A 13,826-nucleotide genomic window follows, 5' to 3' on the forward strand; every position below is an offset into this window, starting at 1 on the left:
AACAGAGAGAGAGGGCAGCAGAGAGCAGATAGAGGAGGATAGATGAGAGATTAGTGTGATGGGAGCAGAGAGGGTTAAGATCCAGTAGCATTCTTAGCTCAATCTGTATTCACGGTCAACTTTATTGTATGTTAACATATTAAAATGTATTACCTCTATTGTGGTTAAAGTGGATATTTCTCACTGCTTCTGTATATTGCCCACATGAATGTGATTATATAAACTGGAAAATCCCTTTGACATGCTGAAGTTAGTTAAGCGACTGCATGACTGTTGAAAATCACAATGAGGGGGATTAATAAAGGGGAATAAACTCTTGTCCAAGTGTATTGTGAAGGTATTTTTGACAACTATTAGCTTCTGTTTTAAATATCGATTGATTCCAATTCTTTCTGTTCCTAGTAATTTTGGAGGTCATTGCCACATAAGTAATAACTACTGGGGTTCTGCAAGGAGCCCAGTGCCCAGATCATTTTAACCTGTTTCACTAAGTCACAAATGAGACACACCATTTGCTGTATTTTAAGACTTATGACAGAGAGCATGCTATTGTACTGCTAGTGAAGAGAGAGAGAAAAAAGTATTTTTTTCAAGTACCTGACTTTTGAAGAGTGGCAGAAACATAAAGGGACACCTCAACGTAACAAAACCCTCCATGGTTGGTGGCGACCAGTAGAAAACAGTTTTGTTTCTATTTGCAGCTCCTTTTGTAATGTAAACATACTCTTTTTCTTATTTGAAATAACCCATACTGGATGTTGCAACTTGTTATTTTGAAAGTAAATCCTTTTATAACACAAACAAGGTTAATTATTTTTAAAATCAGTAGTGCACATCAGTTGGGACTGTGATTGCGCAGCGATGGAAAATGTACCTCTCCAGTGCAATAACATGCTCCAGCTAATGAAGGCAAGTATCCCATATGCGTTCGTCACCACACGATCCACATGTGCTGGCACCTTCAGGGACCCTTGAACTTGTGCACCAGGTTCCTTTGTTATTCAACACTTCCTAAGGCCTGACAACTCACTGTGTATATGCTACCATTATTAGTCCTTCTAAACTAGAGCAAAGAATATAAGAATAGGGAGATTTATAAAGCATTGTTTAGGCCACAGGTGTACTGTGTACAGTTCTAGTCATTACACTACAGGAAGGATGTTATTGCACTGGAGAGGGAGCAGAGATTCACCAGGATGTTGCTGGGATGGAGCATCTCAGTTACAAGGCGAGGCTGGATAGGCTGTGTTTATTTTCCTTGGAGTGCAGGAGGCTGAGGAGGCACCTGATGCATAATTATGAGCCATAGATAGCGTAGACAGTAGGAAATTTCTCCCCATAGCAGAGATGTCTAAAACCACAGAATGTACACTTCAGGTAAGAGGTAAGCAGTTTAGAGGGGAACTAAGGTGGATGCAGGTACTCTCACACCATAAAAGCATCGAGATAAGCACTTGAATCGCCAGAGCATACAAGGTTACAGATCAATTGCTAGTAAATAGGATTAGTATACATAGGTACTAGATGGTCAGAATGGACATGGTGGGTCAAAAGTCCTGTTTCTTTGATGTGTACTTCTATGACTCCATGACACAAGGCTATTGAATTGGTGGTTTCAGTAAATGGTAATGACACAAGGCATTGTTTGACAGAGCATAGAGTTCAAATGTTCTGGCTTCCTTTGCTGGTTTCGGGCGGGTGTTGTGACTTATATGATGAAGAATGGAAGTGGGAAAATCCCCTAGCCAGATTTCCTCTGATTAATCATTGTTCGTTTTACTGGTAGAACTTCTTGCATTGCACGTTATGGGAGACAGCTGTGATTGAAAGGCAACAAATTCATCATCTTCTTAGCACCTCCAGGGTTGCATTTTAATCATGGCATTAGTATTTTCACAAGTGTGTCAAATCTTAACCTTATCTTATTACAAGAAGGGCTCAGTTTTAGCAGAGATTGCTGGATAGTGAACTGAAGTGGGAACCCTGACCACTTATTCCCCCCTTCAGTTCAGGAGGTTTGCAACCAAACATTGTACTCCTGTTATCAGTTTGGCTGATCACTTACCTCAGGACTTTGAACTTTATTGTTTTGTGTAAATCAACTCCTCACTGTCTGAGATGGCAGAATTCTTGAAGAGGAAGGATGTTGGATGAGAGTACAGACTTTACCCTCCTTACCAATAATGCAGGATTGGTGGCCACATCACATTTCTTCCACAGTTGTGTGCTTGGTTGGTCATCATCGTTCCATCCATATTTTTTGAGGCAGCAATGGAAGATCTGAAAAGTACTTATGAGATGGATTAATGATTAGGTGTAACTCTTCATCAGAACTTCAGTGAGAATGCCTAAACTTGTTGTCACTATCACTATATTGTTCTTGGTCCTCAATAATACCTAATGGTCAGTTAACCTGGCAGGAAGTCAGACACATGCAGGAATGCCTAACAATGCAAATGTAAGTCTGGATACCACCTTTGGGATTTTCAACACGAGAATTTTTAAAGCCTATGAGGGAAAATGGGAAGTAAAATTATTCCCTGTGTTAAAAAAGTATAACTGAATTTACTCTATCAACTTTTCCACAACTTATTCTACAAGGTTTTGGGTTTGTTTTGCATATTGTCAGAGGTTTACATGTGAGAGGAAAACCCTAAGGATGAGAAGTTTATCTCTGGTAAGTTGGCTTCAATAGAACTAAATTCTGGAAGTGGGGTAGAACACAGCTGCTGCTACATATCATGCTCAGCACTTCTGACCTGGGATGAGGTTCTTGGCATTATTCTCTCAATTAGACAGGAATATCTTGCTCAATTTGTCATACTACACATGGCCATTTCAGAGGGCAGTTAAGAGTTGTTTGCCTAGAAATTAGATTCATCTCATCATTTTTAAACACGCTGTTCAATATTTACGTGGAGATAAATTGTGAATGAAAATTGGGCACTTGCTTTACGATTCACAAAGGATGCAATTTTTGTTGCAGGCACCTAATGTGCAGTTCACTGAGGACACTGGCCATGCACAGTAAAATCCAGTGGCATGCTGTTCATTCCTGTCTACCACAATGGGATCTTCATTTGACTGGTCTACATGGGCCACTGGTCAGTCCTGCAGATGCAGGTTCCATACACCTGTCAGGCCTACTCAAAGTTACTTGCAATAGACAAGGAATGTTGTCACTCAAACAAAATCTTCACATCTCTGTAAAGAAAAGTTGTTAGTAAAAAGTGCCACAAGAAGAAACCTTCGAAAGATGAAAAGCAAAAAAAAAGATACATCATCTGCTGGAGTGCTCCCTTGCAGACAGAGTTAAGATTCAGCAGAGTTCTTAGCTCAATCTCTATTTGTGATCAACTTTGTGCTTTTCTGTGTTACTTTATTAAAGTGTAGTACCATTTTCCTGTGGGGCAAATGGACTCATATTTCTCACTGCTTCTGCACTGTGCCCAGATTTCTATATGTGATTATATAAACTACATTAGAAAACCCCTATGACATGCTAATATAAGTTAAACTGCTGCATTACTGTTGAAAGTCTTGGTAAGGGAGATTAATATAGGGGAAATAATCTCTTATCCAAGTGTATTGGAAAGGTATTTTTGACAACTATTAGATTCTGTTTTAACTACCAATGCATTCAAATCCTTTCTGTTTCTGGCTGGTTTGGAGGAAGCTATTAAGTACATTATGGATCAGTGCAATATGAGCTTCTGTGCCAGAACCAGCTCTGCATCTATGACAGTCAATGTTCCTTCTTCTTTAAGTGTCACCAAAATCTTTCTTTGTGTACATTTCATGTTTTATCTCACTCTGAAGCCTCAGTCATGATCCTGATGGGAGTAGCATAACCATTGTAGTGTCTGTGAGTTCCTTTGTAATGCTGCTTGCAAAAGAAAATAAGTAGAGCTATCAATAATATCACCCAATCAGTCTTAACCAATTTCCATACAGTCTTTTGTTTTACACCTCACTCTTCTACCCAGCTCTGCTTTCCAAACTGACACTGCTCCACCCTTCACCCAGTTCTGAGGAAGGGCCACGACTCAAAATATTAACTGGTTTCTCTTTGCACAGGTGCTACTTGACTGACTGAGTTCTTCCAATATTTCCGTTTTTGTTTCAGATTCCATCATCTGTAGTTTTATTTGTTTTCTAAAAGATGCTTTATTGAAGGCAGTAATTCTCAACTAAATCGTAGTGCCTGGTACAACAATGTAATGATACGGAGATGGGTAGATTTCTGGGCATAAAACAAATCAAGAGATATGGAAATCTGGCAGGAAAATAGCACTGAGATAGAAGGTCAGCTATGACTTGATAAATACACAAATTACTACAGATGCCGGAATCTGGAGCAACAAACTAACTGCTGGAGGAGCTCAGCAGGTCAGGCAGCAACTGTGGAGGCAAAGGGATAGTCTTGATGCTGGGTGTCGACCCAAAATGTCAACTACCCCTCTGCCTTCACAGATGCTGCCTGACCCACTGAGCTTCTCCAGCAGTTTGTTTTTTGCTCCCATGATTTGATGAATAGCTGTGAAAGCTCAAAGGGTCAGATGGCCTACTCCCGCTCCTACTTCTTATGTACCAGGGTTCATTACCATATGATACAAACCAGTTCTTAAAGATACTGCCCTGATGAACTTACTATATATATATATATATATATATATATATATATATATATATACACACACACACACACATATTCTTGTGGATATAATGACTTTATTTCCCCTTGTGGTTCTGCATTCACTAAAGATTCATGGAAAACAAATTCACATGTCTAATTCTGGTAATTTTCTGCTGTTGATCACTGTGTCATGCATTATCACTCTTATACATCTGCTTATTTTGCCTCATGTTTATTGTCAAATCCTAAAAATAAACCATTATAACCACATGCAGTTGCTTTTCTTCAGAAATCTTCATTTTGTCACATTCTTATTTTTATGATAAGTGAATTTCAGATAGTTTGTGTGGTTTAAGATCTGGGGTCACTATAATGTGCTACTCTTTTTGTGTTCTGTTTATATTGAATGGTTCCCTTATACAATGAGATGGACTATGACCTCACGAACTACCTTGCTGTGACCTTGCACCTTATTGCACTGCACTTTCTCTGTAGCTGTGACACTTTATACTGTTATTGTTTTTTACCTGTACTACATCAATGCACTCTGTACTAACTCAATGTAACTGCACTGGGTAATGAATTAACCTGTACGATCTGTTTGTAAGACAAGCTTTTCACTGTACCTTGGTACAAGTGACAATAATAAACCAATACCAATACCGATTTAGCTACCAAATATATTTCCTTTACTGGTGCCATTGGTGTCAATGGAAGGAAAATCTGGCAGATTCTATAAGGGCTGGCAATTCCTGGTTACTTATAAACTTCTACGTCTTTAAAAGTAAATCTTCAAGGATGACGCTAATTTCATACCAACTTTTAAACAAAGTTCAGTACATTTTATTATTGCTATTTAGCTTGTTAAAATTACTGTAACAAGATGTGATATTTAAGAAAAAACAAATCAAACAGTTAATGTTCAATAAAGTAACCAGTTGGTGATAAAACTTTCCAGAATATTAGTTTCTCTACAAATACCTGCTCATGTAGCTTGGTGTGAAATTTGGCTTCATCTTGAAGTTATGAAGCACCTTGGGATATTTCACAAAATTAACTGTGAAGTATTAATGCAAATCATCATTATTTATGCAGCAGTGTGTGTAGTAAAGAAAACATCAGCTTGGCTGTGCCTTTGGAGCAGTGCCCTTTCAAAGGATCACTCGTTTCCAGGACAACTCAACCCAGTGACGCAATTAATATCACATCCTTGATACTTTTAGACAAAAAGAATGACTTCATGTACTATTTACAATTTTTATTTTTAAAGCACGCCTTTATTGCTTGCAAAAACTTATCTCTGTTACATTTAACAGTTTATTGTTTAAACGTTATGGGCTATATTGTCCAAAATCAGACACAGGATTGATATTTTAATACTATTACTGGGTTTGGCAGTTTACAAACTACTTATGTTATTTGAATATGCACTGGAACACAAACTTATTGCCAACGCTCTTTGTGGGTGATTCAAAATTATTAATAGCAACACAAGTAGGCAGCATGTAATGTGCGGAGATATTTCATCATTGCACAATCAGCATTATCCTTATTTCAAATGAATGAAGATTAAAAGGACACAGAAAACATCATATGTGCTTCTCTTCACATCATTGATAGCTAATCTACAGTGAGGATTGAATGATGGGGTATTGTTGGTAGCAGGGAGGGGTGGAAGAGACCAAGGAGCAGAATGTAATGGAGAGGTTTAAAATTAAAAGCATTTGAAACTAAAAGCTGGTGAAGAAAAAATATACCTGTTTAAAAGATACTGTGACAAAGGCACTGTGACAATTCATTGTGATCCAAATCCAGACACATTTGCTGGAGTTAAAGCATGCTACTACACTAAAACTTGTGGATTATCCTAAACAAGGCTTCATCATCTTGGTATCAGTAAGCTATGGAGGCTAAGATGTTTGCTGATGCTGCATAATGATTGAGGCTGACTTGGACACACAGAGGAGCTTACAGGTAAGTGTCAGAGAGGGAAGAAATTGGAGTTTGGGGTGAGAGAGGATGGGATGTGGGGACAGAGGTGGGTGGTGGTGGGCATGAGGCTGATGGGATTGGTGGGACCCTAAACCTTTCGCAGCCGATATTATAATGGGGAGGCAAAGTGGAAAATGTGCTGTTCCTCTCTGTCTGCACATTAAGGTAATTTAAAAGAATCTCCATCCAGGCTTATCCCATTGGTCTCCTTTGGGTCTTTGAAAGATTGTGGGTTTGACCAGTTAGGAATCTGAAAAAGTAGCTTGTGACCAACATTCTGCTCAAACAAATGTCACGGCTGCCTGAAAAGTCACTGGATTTATAGCGGGAGAAATGGCCACACAAATTGGCTGGAAGTCTTTGTGCTGCTAAGGCACAGTGACATTGTTGAAGTTCTGCCTCAATGACTTTGGAAGTTATACTTAGAACAGAAATATTTAAATTTTACTGTGCCTGAAAAGATATGTTAAAGCAGCAATCCATAAAGGGCACTGTACTAGTTTTAAACACCATCAAGAAACAAAAAGTATTCCTTTTTTTATTTAAAATATTTGCTGTGATGTGACATTGTGATTGTTCCACTTATCTGCTTTAATCACAGCACATTTTGAACTTGTCTTTTGAAAAAGATTTCATCACTGTTCGGGAGGAGGCAAACAAACTCGCAGAAGCAGTTGGAGAATCCAGAAAATTATCTTTCGTATAATCATAGAGTTGTACAGCACAGAATCGCGCCCTTCAGCCCACCTTGCGCATGCTGATCTTTTTGTACATCTACACTAATCTGACTTCCCCACATTAGGATCATATCCTTCCGTATCTTGCCCATTTAAGTGTCTGTCTAAATGCCTCTTAAATGTAGTGATTGTATCTATCTCCACCACCTCCTCTTGCAGCAAGTTTCAACCACTCTCTGTGTAAAATCCTTACCTCTCGAATCCCCTATAAAAATCCTTCCTCTCACCTAAACTTATGTTTCTGATACTCCTTCCATGGAAAAAAAGATTTTGACTGTCCTCCTTATCTACACCTCTCATAATCTTATCTACCTCTATCAGGTCACCCTTCAGCCTCCTTTGCTCCAGGGAAAACAAACCCAGCCTATCCAATCTCTCTCTGTATTAAAGTCCTCTAATCCAGGCAACATCTGATTTCTTCAACTAAATTTGAAAGGTCTTATTGCAAATGATCATTAATTTTTCCTTATTTCCTGCTGTTGGTTAATATGTACTGCTGCTAATGTTGTACAGAAGTGGGAAATTCATCATATCTGACAAAAATTACCCCAGTGTTAACATTAGCCAACCAAGCAATAAAACTCAGGTATCTATAATATTTCATTTTACTATTTGCATTTACAAAAACTCGTGCTTATAATTGTTACTGGCTGATGTCATCATACTACTGAGTAGGGATTAAAGCTGAATTTGGCCACCTGCTGACCCTGTAAACGAGCACTGTAACTATAGAAACACAGGAGACTGCAGATGCTGGAATCTGGAGCAAGACAAAAAGCGCTGAAGGAAGTCAGCAGGTCAGGCAGCATTTCGGGAGGGAAGTGGACGGTCGACATTTTGGGTTGAGACCCTTCACCTGGACTGATGAGGAGTCTCAACCTGAAACATCGACTGTCCACTCCCCTGCATAGTTGCTGCCTGACATGCTGAGTTCCTCCAGTCCTTTGTGTGTTACTGTAACTACATAGATGCTCACACCTGTTAAACCAACACTCTGACTCCACAGATGATGGGCAGAATGACTCTTCATCTTTAAAGCAACAACTTCCTGTTGCAGACAAAAAACAAAATAAGATCCCCAATGCACGTCAGTTTTCCTCAGTTAAAATATATGTGCCAGCAGAATTTAAGAGGTTTACTTTGGTAATGAAAGAATTATTGCAGTATAAGAAATTAACTCTTTCAGTTATGAATATTATACAAAGTGCAGAACATTGATATGTTGGAGAAGGTTCAGGGACAGATAATTCTGGGCCTTAGTTCCCCAACAGGAGGGTTTCACAGAAATGAGCATTGGAGAAGAAACAAGTTTATTGTAACAGGAGTGAATAATGTTGATTTAACTTTTGCTATTCAGAATTTTTCTCAAAGCTTCCTTCTCCCATATAAAGTTTGACGAATACTTCCATAAGGAGATGAAACATCCTCTGAATTGTAGCCTATGGCCAGGATCTTCTGCTGGGCTATCACTTGTTATTGAACAAATGATGACGATGATTGATGAGGTTAGGGCAGTGGATGTTGTCTATGTAAAGCACTTGACAAGGTCCCTCACGGTAGGCTGGTCCAGAAGATTAAGTCTCATGATATCCATGCTGTTGGTAAATTGGATCCAAAATTGCCTTGGTCATAGAAGACAGAGGATAGTGGTAGAGGGGTGCTTTTCTAACTAGTGGTCTGTGACCAGTGGTGTTTTGCAAGAACCTCTGTTGTTTGTAACATATGTTAATGATTTGGACGAAAATGTAGGTGGTCTGATTAGTAAGTTTGCAGATGACACGAAAATTGGTGGACTTGTGGACAGTGAGGAAGGTTGTCAAAGGATACAACAGGATATAGATCAGCTGAAAATCTGGGCAGAGAAATGGCAGATGTAGCTTATCCCGCACCAATGTGAGGTGATTTTGAGAGGTCAAATGCAAGAGGAAAGTGTACAGTAAATGGCAGGATTTTTGGGAACATTGAAGTACAGAGGGATCTTGGGATGTTCTTTGAAAGTGACAACACAAGAGGATAGGTGGTACAGAAGCTGTCAGACATGCTTGCCTTCTTTGGCCGGGGCCTTGAGTATGAAAGCTGAGTATCACGTTGCAGCTGTACAAAACTTTGGTGTATTATGTGCAGTTCTGGTTGCCACACGATAGGAAGGATATGGAAACTTTGGAAAGGGTGCAGAAGAGGTTTACCAGACTGGTACCTGGATGTTACCTTGCATTAGCTACAAGGAGAGGTTGGACAAACTTGGATTGTTTTCCCAGAGCTTTGGAGGCTGAGGAGCGACCTGACAAAGCTATATGAAATAATGAGAGTCACAGATAGGGTAGATAGTCAGTCTTAATCCCCCCATGTGAAAATGTCAAATACTGGAGGGCATAGATTTAAGAGAGGAGGAATATTTAAAGGAGATTTGCAAGGCATGATTTTTACACAGAGGGTAGTAGGTGTCTGGAAGATACTGCCAAGGGAGGTGTGAGAAGCAGATACACCTAAGAGGCATTTAGACAGGCAGAACAGACAGGGAAGAGAGGGCTAAGAACTACGTATGTGCAGGCAGATGGGATGAGTTTAGATTGTCATGGTGGGCTGAAGGGCATGTTCCTGTGCTGTGTTGTTCTATGTTCTCAGTGTGTTTGCTGGCACAGTTTTCCTTTACTTGCACAGGGAACAGAGCTCTTGCATGACTTCAAGCCAGCCTGCTGTAAAAAACATGCACGGGGTAGAAAGCAGTCCTCACTTGCCTGCATAGGATACTTGCGGCTGCACATTGTAGTCTACTACTGAAATGCAGTTTCTTTCCAATCAATGGAATTAGTGCAAAATGCATATCTGTTGCAACATTGATGGTTTTAGCACTTGATCAAGGACTCAATTCCAAACCAAGGGATTAACTTGATTTTCAAGGATAACGTAAAACTGGTGTAAGACTTCCAGATTTTTATTTCCATTCATGTCATAGGGTAATCTATTATATCTTAAGCCAAAAACAAAAGAAAGAAAATGCTGGATATACTTAGCATGTCAGGCAGCATCTGCGGGAAGAGAAACAGAGTCAAGGTTTCGGGTCAAAGACCCTTTGTCAGAAATGAAAAGGAGACAAAAGAAGCTTGTAAAGCAGCAGGGAGGGTAGGGGAGGGGATATCTCTGATGGGGTAAAACTGGGGTGACCATGGGGTTAAGGTGTAAACAAGGTTACCTTGTATTAGGGAGCCATTCGGTCCATCGGGTCCCATTCCAGCTCCTGGGGAGCAATCCAGTTAGCCCATTGATCATTTCTCCATTTCTCTGCAATTTATTCTCTTTAACACATGTTCATAAATTCCCTTTTAGATTCTTTTGACCATTATCCCATACCAAGGGATAATTTTACAGGTGTTAAGTAACCTACCAGCACACCTTTGGGATGAAACCAGAGCACTCCATGGAAACCCACATGATGAAAGAAAGAATGCACAAATTCAGCAAGGAACAGCACCTAATGTCAGGATTGAACCCTGGTCCCAGGAGCGGTGAGGCAGCAGCACTAACTGCTGCACTACCACACTGGTCTGAATACAGTCATAAAAAAACAAAAGGAAAAGGAGAATAACACAATGGAACAAAAATTGTGTGAAAGGTACAAGGTATTGAGGAATACAACAAAGGGGAAACAGAGCCAAGAAGATATTTCAGTCAAAGAGAAACAGGTGACAACAAGAAGTGTGTGATAGGCATGCAGTAAGGGGAGAAAGGAATAAAAACAGAAAGACAAATAAGAAAGAGTGTGACAGGGTAAAAATAATGAGCAGCAGACAGACATACAGGTCTGAGAAATCTTTGGGCCTGAAAATCCAGCAATAATGTTGGAACTGGTTTGTGAACATTTCTTCCGGTGATCCTGGCAGATTTCTGAGAATGGGTGTAAGGAGCAGCACCAACACATCCACAAGAGCATCTCTGGTAGGTACACTCTTACCCCTGCTGCCAACTTCCTAAATCATAATATGTATTCACTCTGGGTCTGGGATATTTCCCAGGAAAATGGAAGCTAATGTCCCTTGCTGAATCCTCTTTGTAAAGGCAACACTTTAACAATTCCAGAAATAATTTGGAATTATAGAATATAATCAATGTTTGAAACTACAACCCCACTGATCTTCTAATTCCCATTGAAGTCCTGGGTTGAGGTTCCTGATCCAGTTCTAGCCAGAGACTAACTCCCAGCTAGAAGAGAGTGAGCTCTGCTGCCTGACCCCATGTGGAATGCCTACTTCTGATGCAAAAGTTCAGATCATTGTCCATTTTTGGACCACATCCGTAATGAGGTCAGGAACTTAGTGACTTTGCTGGAACTCAAACTGAACTTCTGTGAACAGGATGCTGCTAAGAAAGTGCCACTTGACAGCACCATCGATTATCCCTTCCATCAGTTTGCTGATGATTGAAAGTAGACAAGTGGGACGGTAACTGGCCGGGTTGGTTTAGTCCTGCTTCTTGTGGCCAGACGTACCTGGGCAATTTTCCACATTGTCAGGTAGATGCTAGTGTTGTAGCTATACTGGAACAGTTTGGTCAAGGGTGTTTTGGAGCACAAGTCTTGCTTTCATGTAAACAGGTGCAGGCCTTCAGTACCATCCAGAAAAATCCAGGCCATAACCTTTTGTTGATTTCAATTCGAAACACCCAAATTCAAGTGCCAGGAAGCTCTGAAAAAATTCTCATTTACTTAATTAAACATTGAATTCATTCCATAGCCCTGCCAAATTATTTAGTTATTACAGATGGTGGGAATGGGGAATGTTTATTTTTATTTTTGTTTAACTTTTGAAAACTGAAAGGAAAGGTTAATTATTGGAGAGTACTTTTACCAAGGTGATGCATACAATTGTCTGGATGATAGTGTAATTACTTGATCTTTTCCATTTGGTCTGTGCCAATAATGATAACAAACAAGGCTGGTGAGATCATGTCTGAGAATCCAGACACTGAAAGAGCTTCCAGCACATCATAGAAACCTTGGTCTTATGGACCTGGGCGTGCCCGTAAATATGTTCAATGGGAGAGAACTGTCTGATAGGCTGGAGTAAATGTAAAACCTGTTGTGTGAGTTGCCTTTGAAATCAAGTTACCACAAAGTCTTCGAATTTTCACAAGTGCTTCTTCTGCTGGAGATTAGTGGGACACTGGAGAAGTAAAACAGGTGGGCAAAAAAATACATTTATTATTGTTTCTACTCCTATCCCACCAAAGTTATATTGAAAATTTAGGACCTTGCTCATGTACAATAATACTACTATTTAAAAAATACATTTGTTAATTCACACCACCAAAATTAACATTTATAACCAGTCCTTCAGTGCCTTTGGGAAGATTTCCTAGACTGCTCCAACCATCGTGGTGATTGTATTCCCAGATTGCCATTTGGAATGGAGTTCAAGGATTTTGATTCAGCAATGTTAAAGGAATGGCACTGAACTTACAAATCAGCAGGGTTTGAGATGTGGATGGGAGTTTATAAGTTGCAGTGATTCCAAGTGGCAGCACTTATAAATGGTAGAGATTTTGTTTTTGGGAAGGGTCATTAAAGAAGCCTTGACAGCATATTATATTTCATCCCTTAGACTGCACATACTGCACTAATGGTGCATCACTGTTAGAGGAAGTGAATGCTTAAGATGGAAAATTGGATGCTAAAGTAGCAGGTTCCAGAATATTATACCCTAACTCTTTCTACTTTGTGTCTTGCAGGTTGTGGAAAGTCTTTAAGGTAATCAGGAGGAGAGTCACACATTTCAGGCTATCTAGCCTCTACCCTGCTCTTGTAACCCTAGTATTAATGTCAGTGATCCTAAGGAGAGTCTGACCTATTCCGGATGAAAGGTCTTTGAACTGAAATGTTTCTCCACAGATACTGCCTGGCCTGCTGAATATTTTAAGTATTTTCTGTTTTTGTTATAACCATTAGACTGTTGATAGTAAGGCATTATATGGTGGTAATGTCATTTAATGTTAAGGGAAATTTGTTAGACTTACTCTTATTGGAGATGGTCATGCCTGACACTTGTTTGCATGTGTGTTTCTTTCCATCTGTCACATAGCTGGATATAGTGAAGGCCTTGCTGCATGTGGGCACTGACATTTTCATTATCTGAGAGATCGTGATTGGGAACATTGTGCAACAATTAACAAGCACCCCTGTTTTTAATCTTGATAAGGTCAAGATCACTGACGAAATAGCTGAAGACTGTTGAGACTAGAGCAGGGACCTAAGGAACTTCTGCAGCAATGGCTTGGCATCAATAGCCAGGATCATCTTCCTTTGTGCTGGGCATAATTTCTGCTAGTCAATACTTTCACACCTCATTCCTATTAATCTAAATTCAGTCGGCTTTCTGCTGCATTTACTCAAGAGCTGCCTTGATGTCAAGGGCAGTCACTCTCATTTGGAACTGTGGACTTTGTCCTGCATTGTCCTGCAATGGTTA

The sequence above is a fragment of the Pristis pectinata genome, chromosome 7 (genome assembly GCF_009764475.1).
Source record: "Pristis pectinata isolate sPriPec2 chromosome 7, sPriPec2.1.pri, whole genome shotgun sequence".
In the NCBI taxonomy this organism is placed as follows: domain Eukaryota; kingdom Metazoa; phylum Chordata; class Chondrichthyes; order Rhinopristiformes; family Pristidae; genus Pristis; species Pristis pectinata.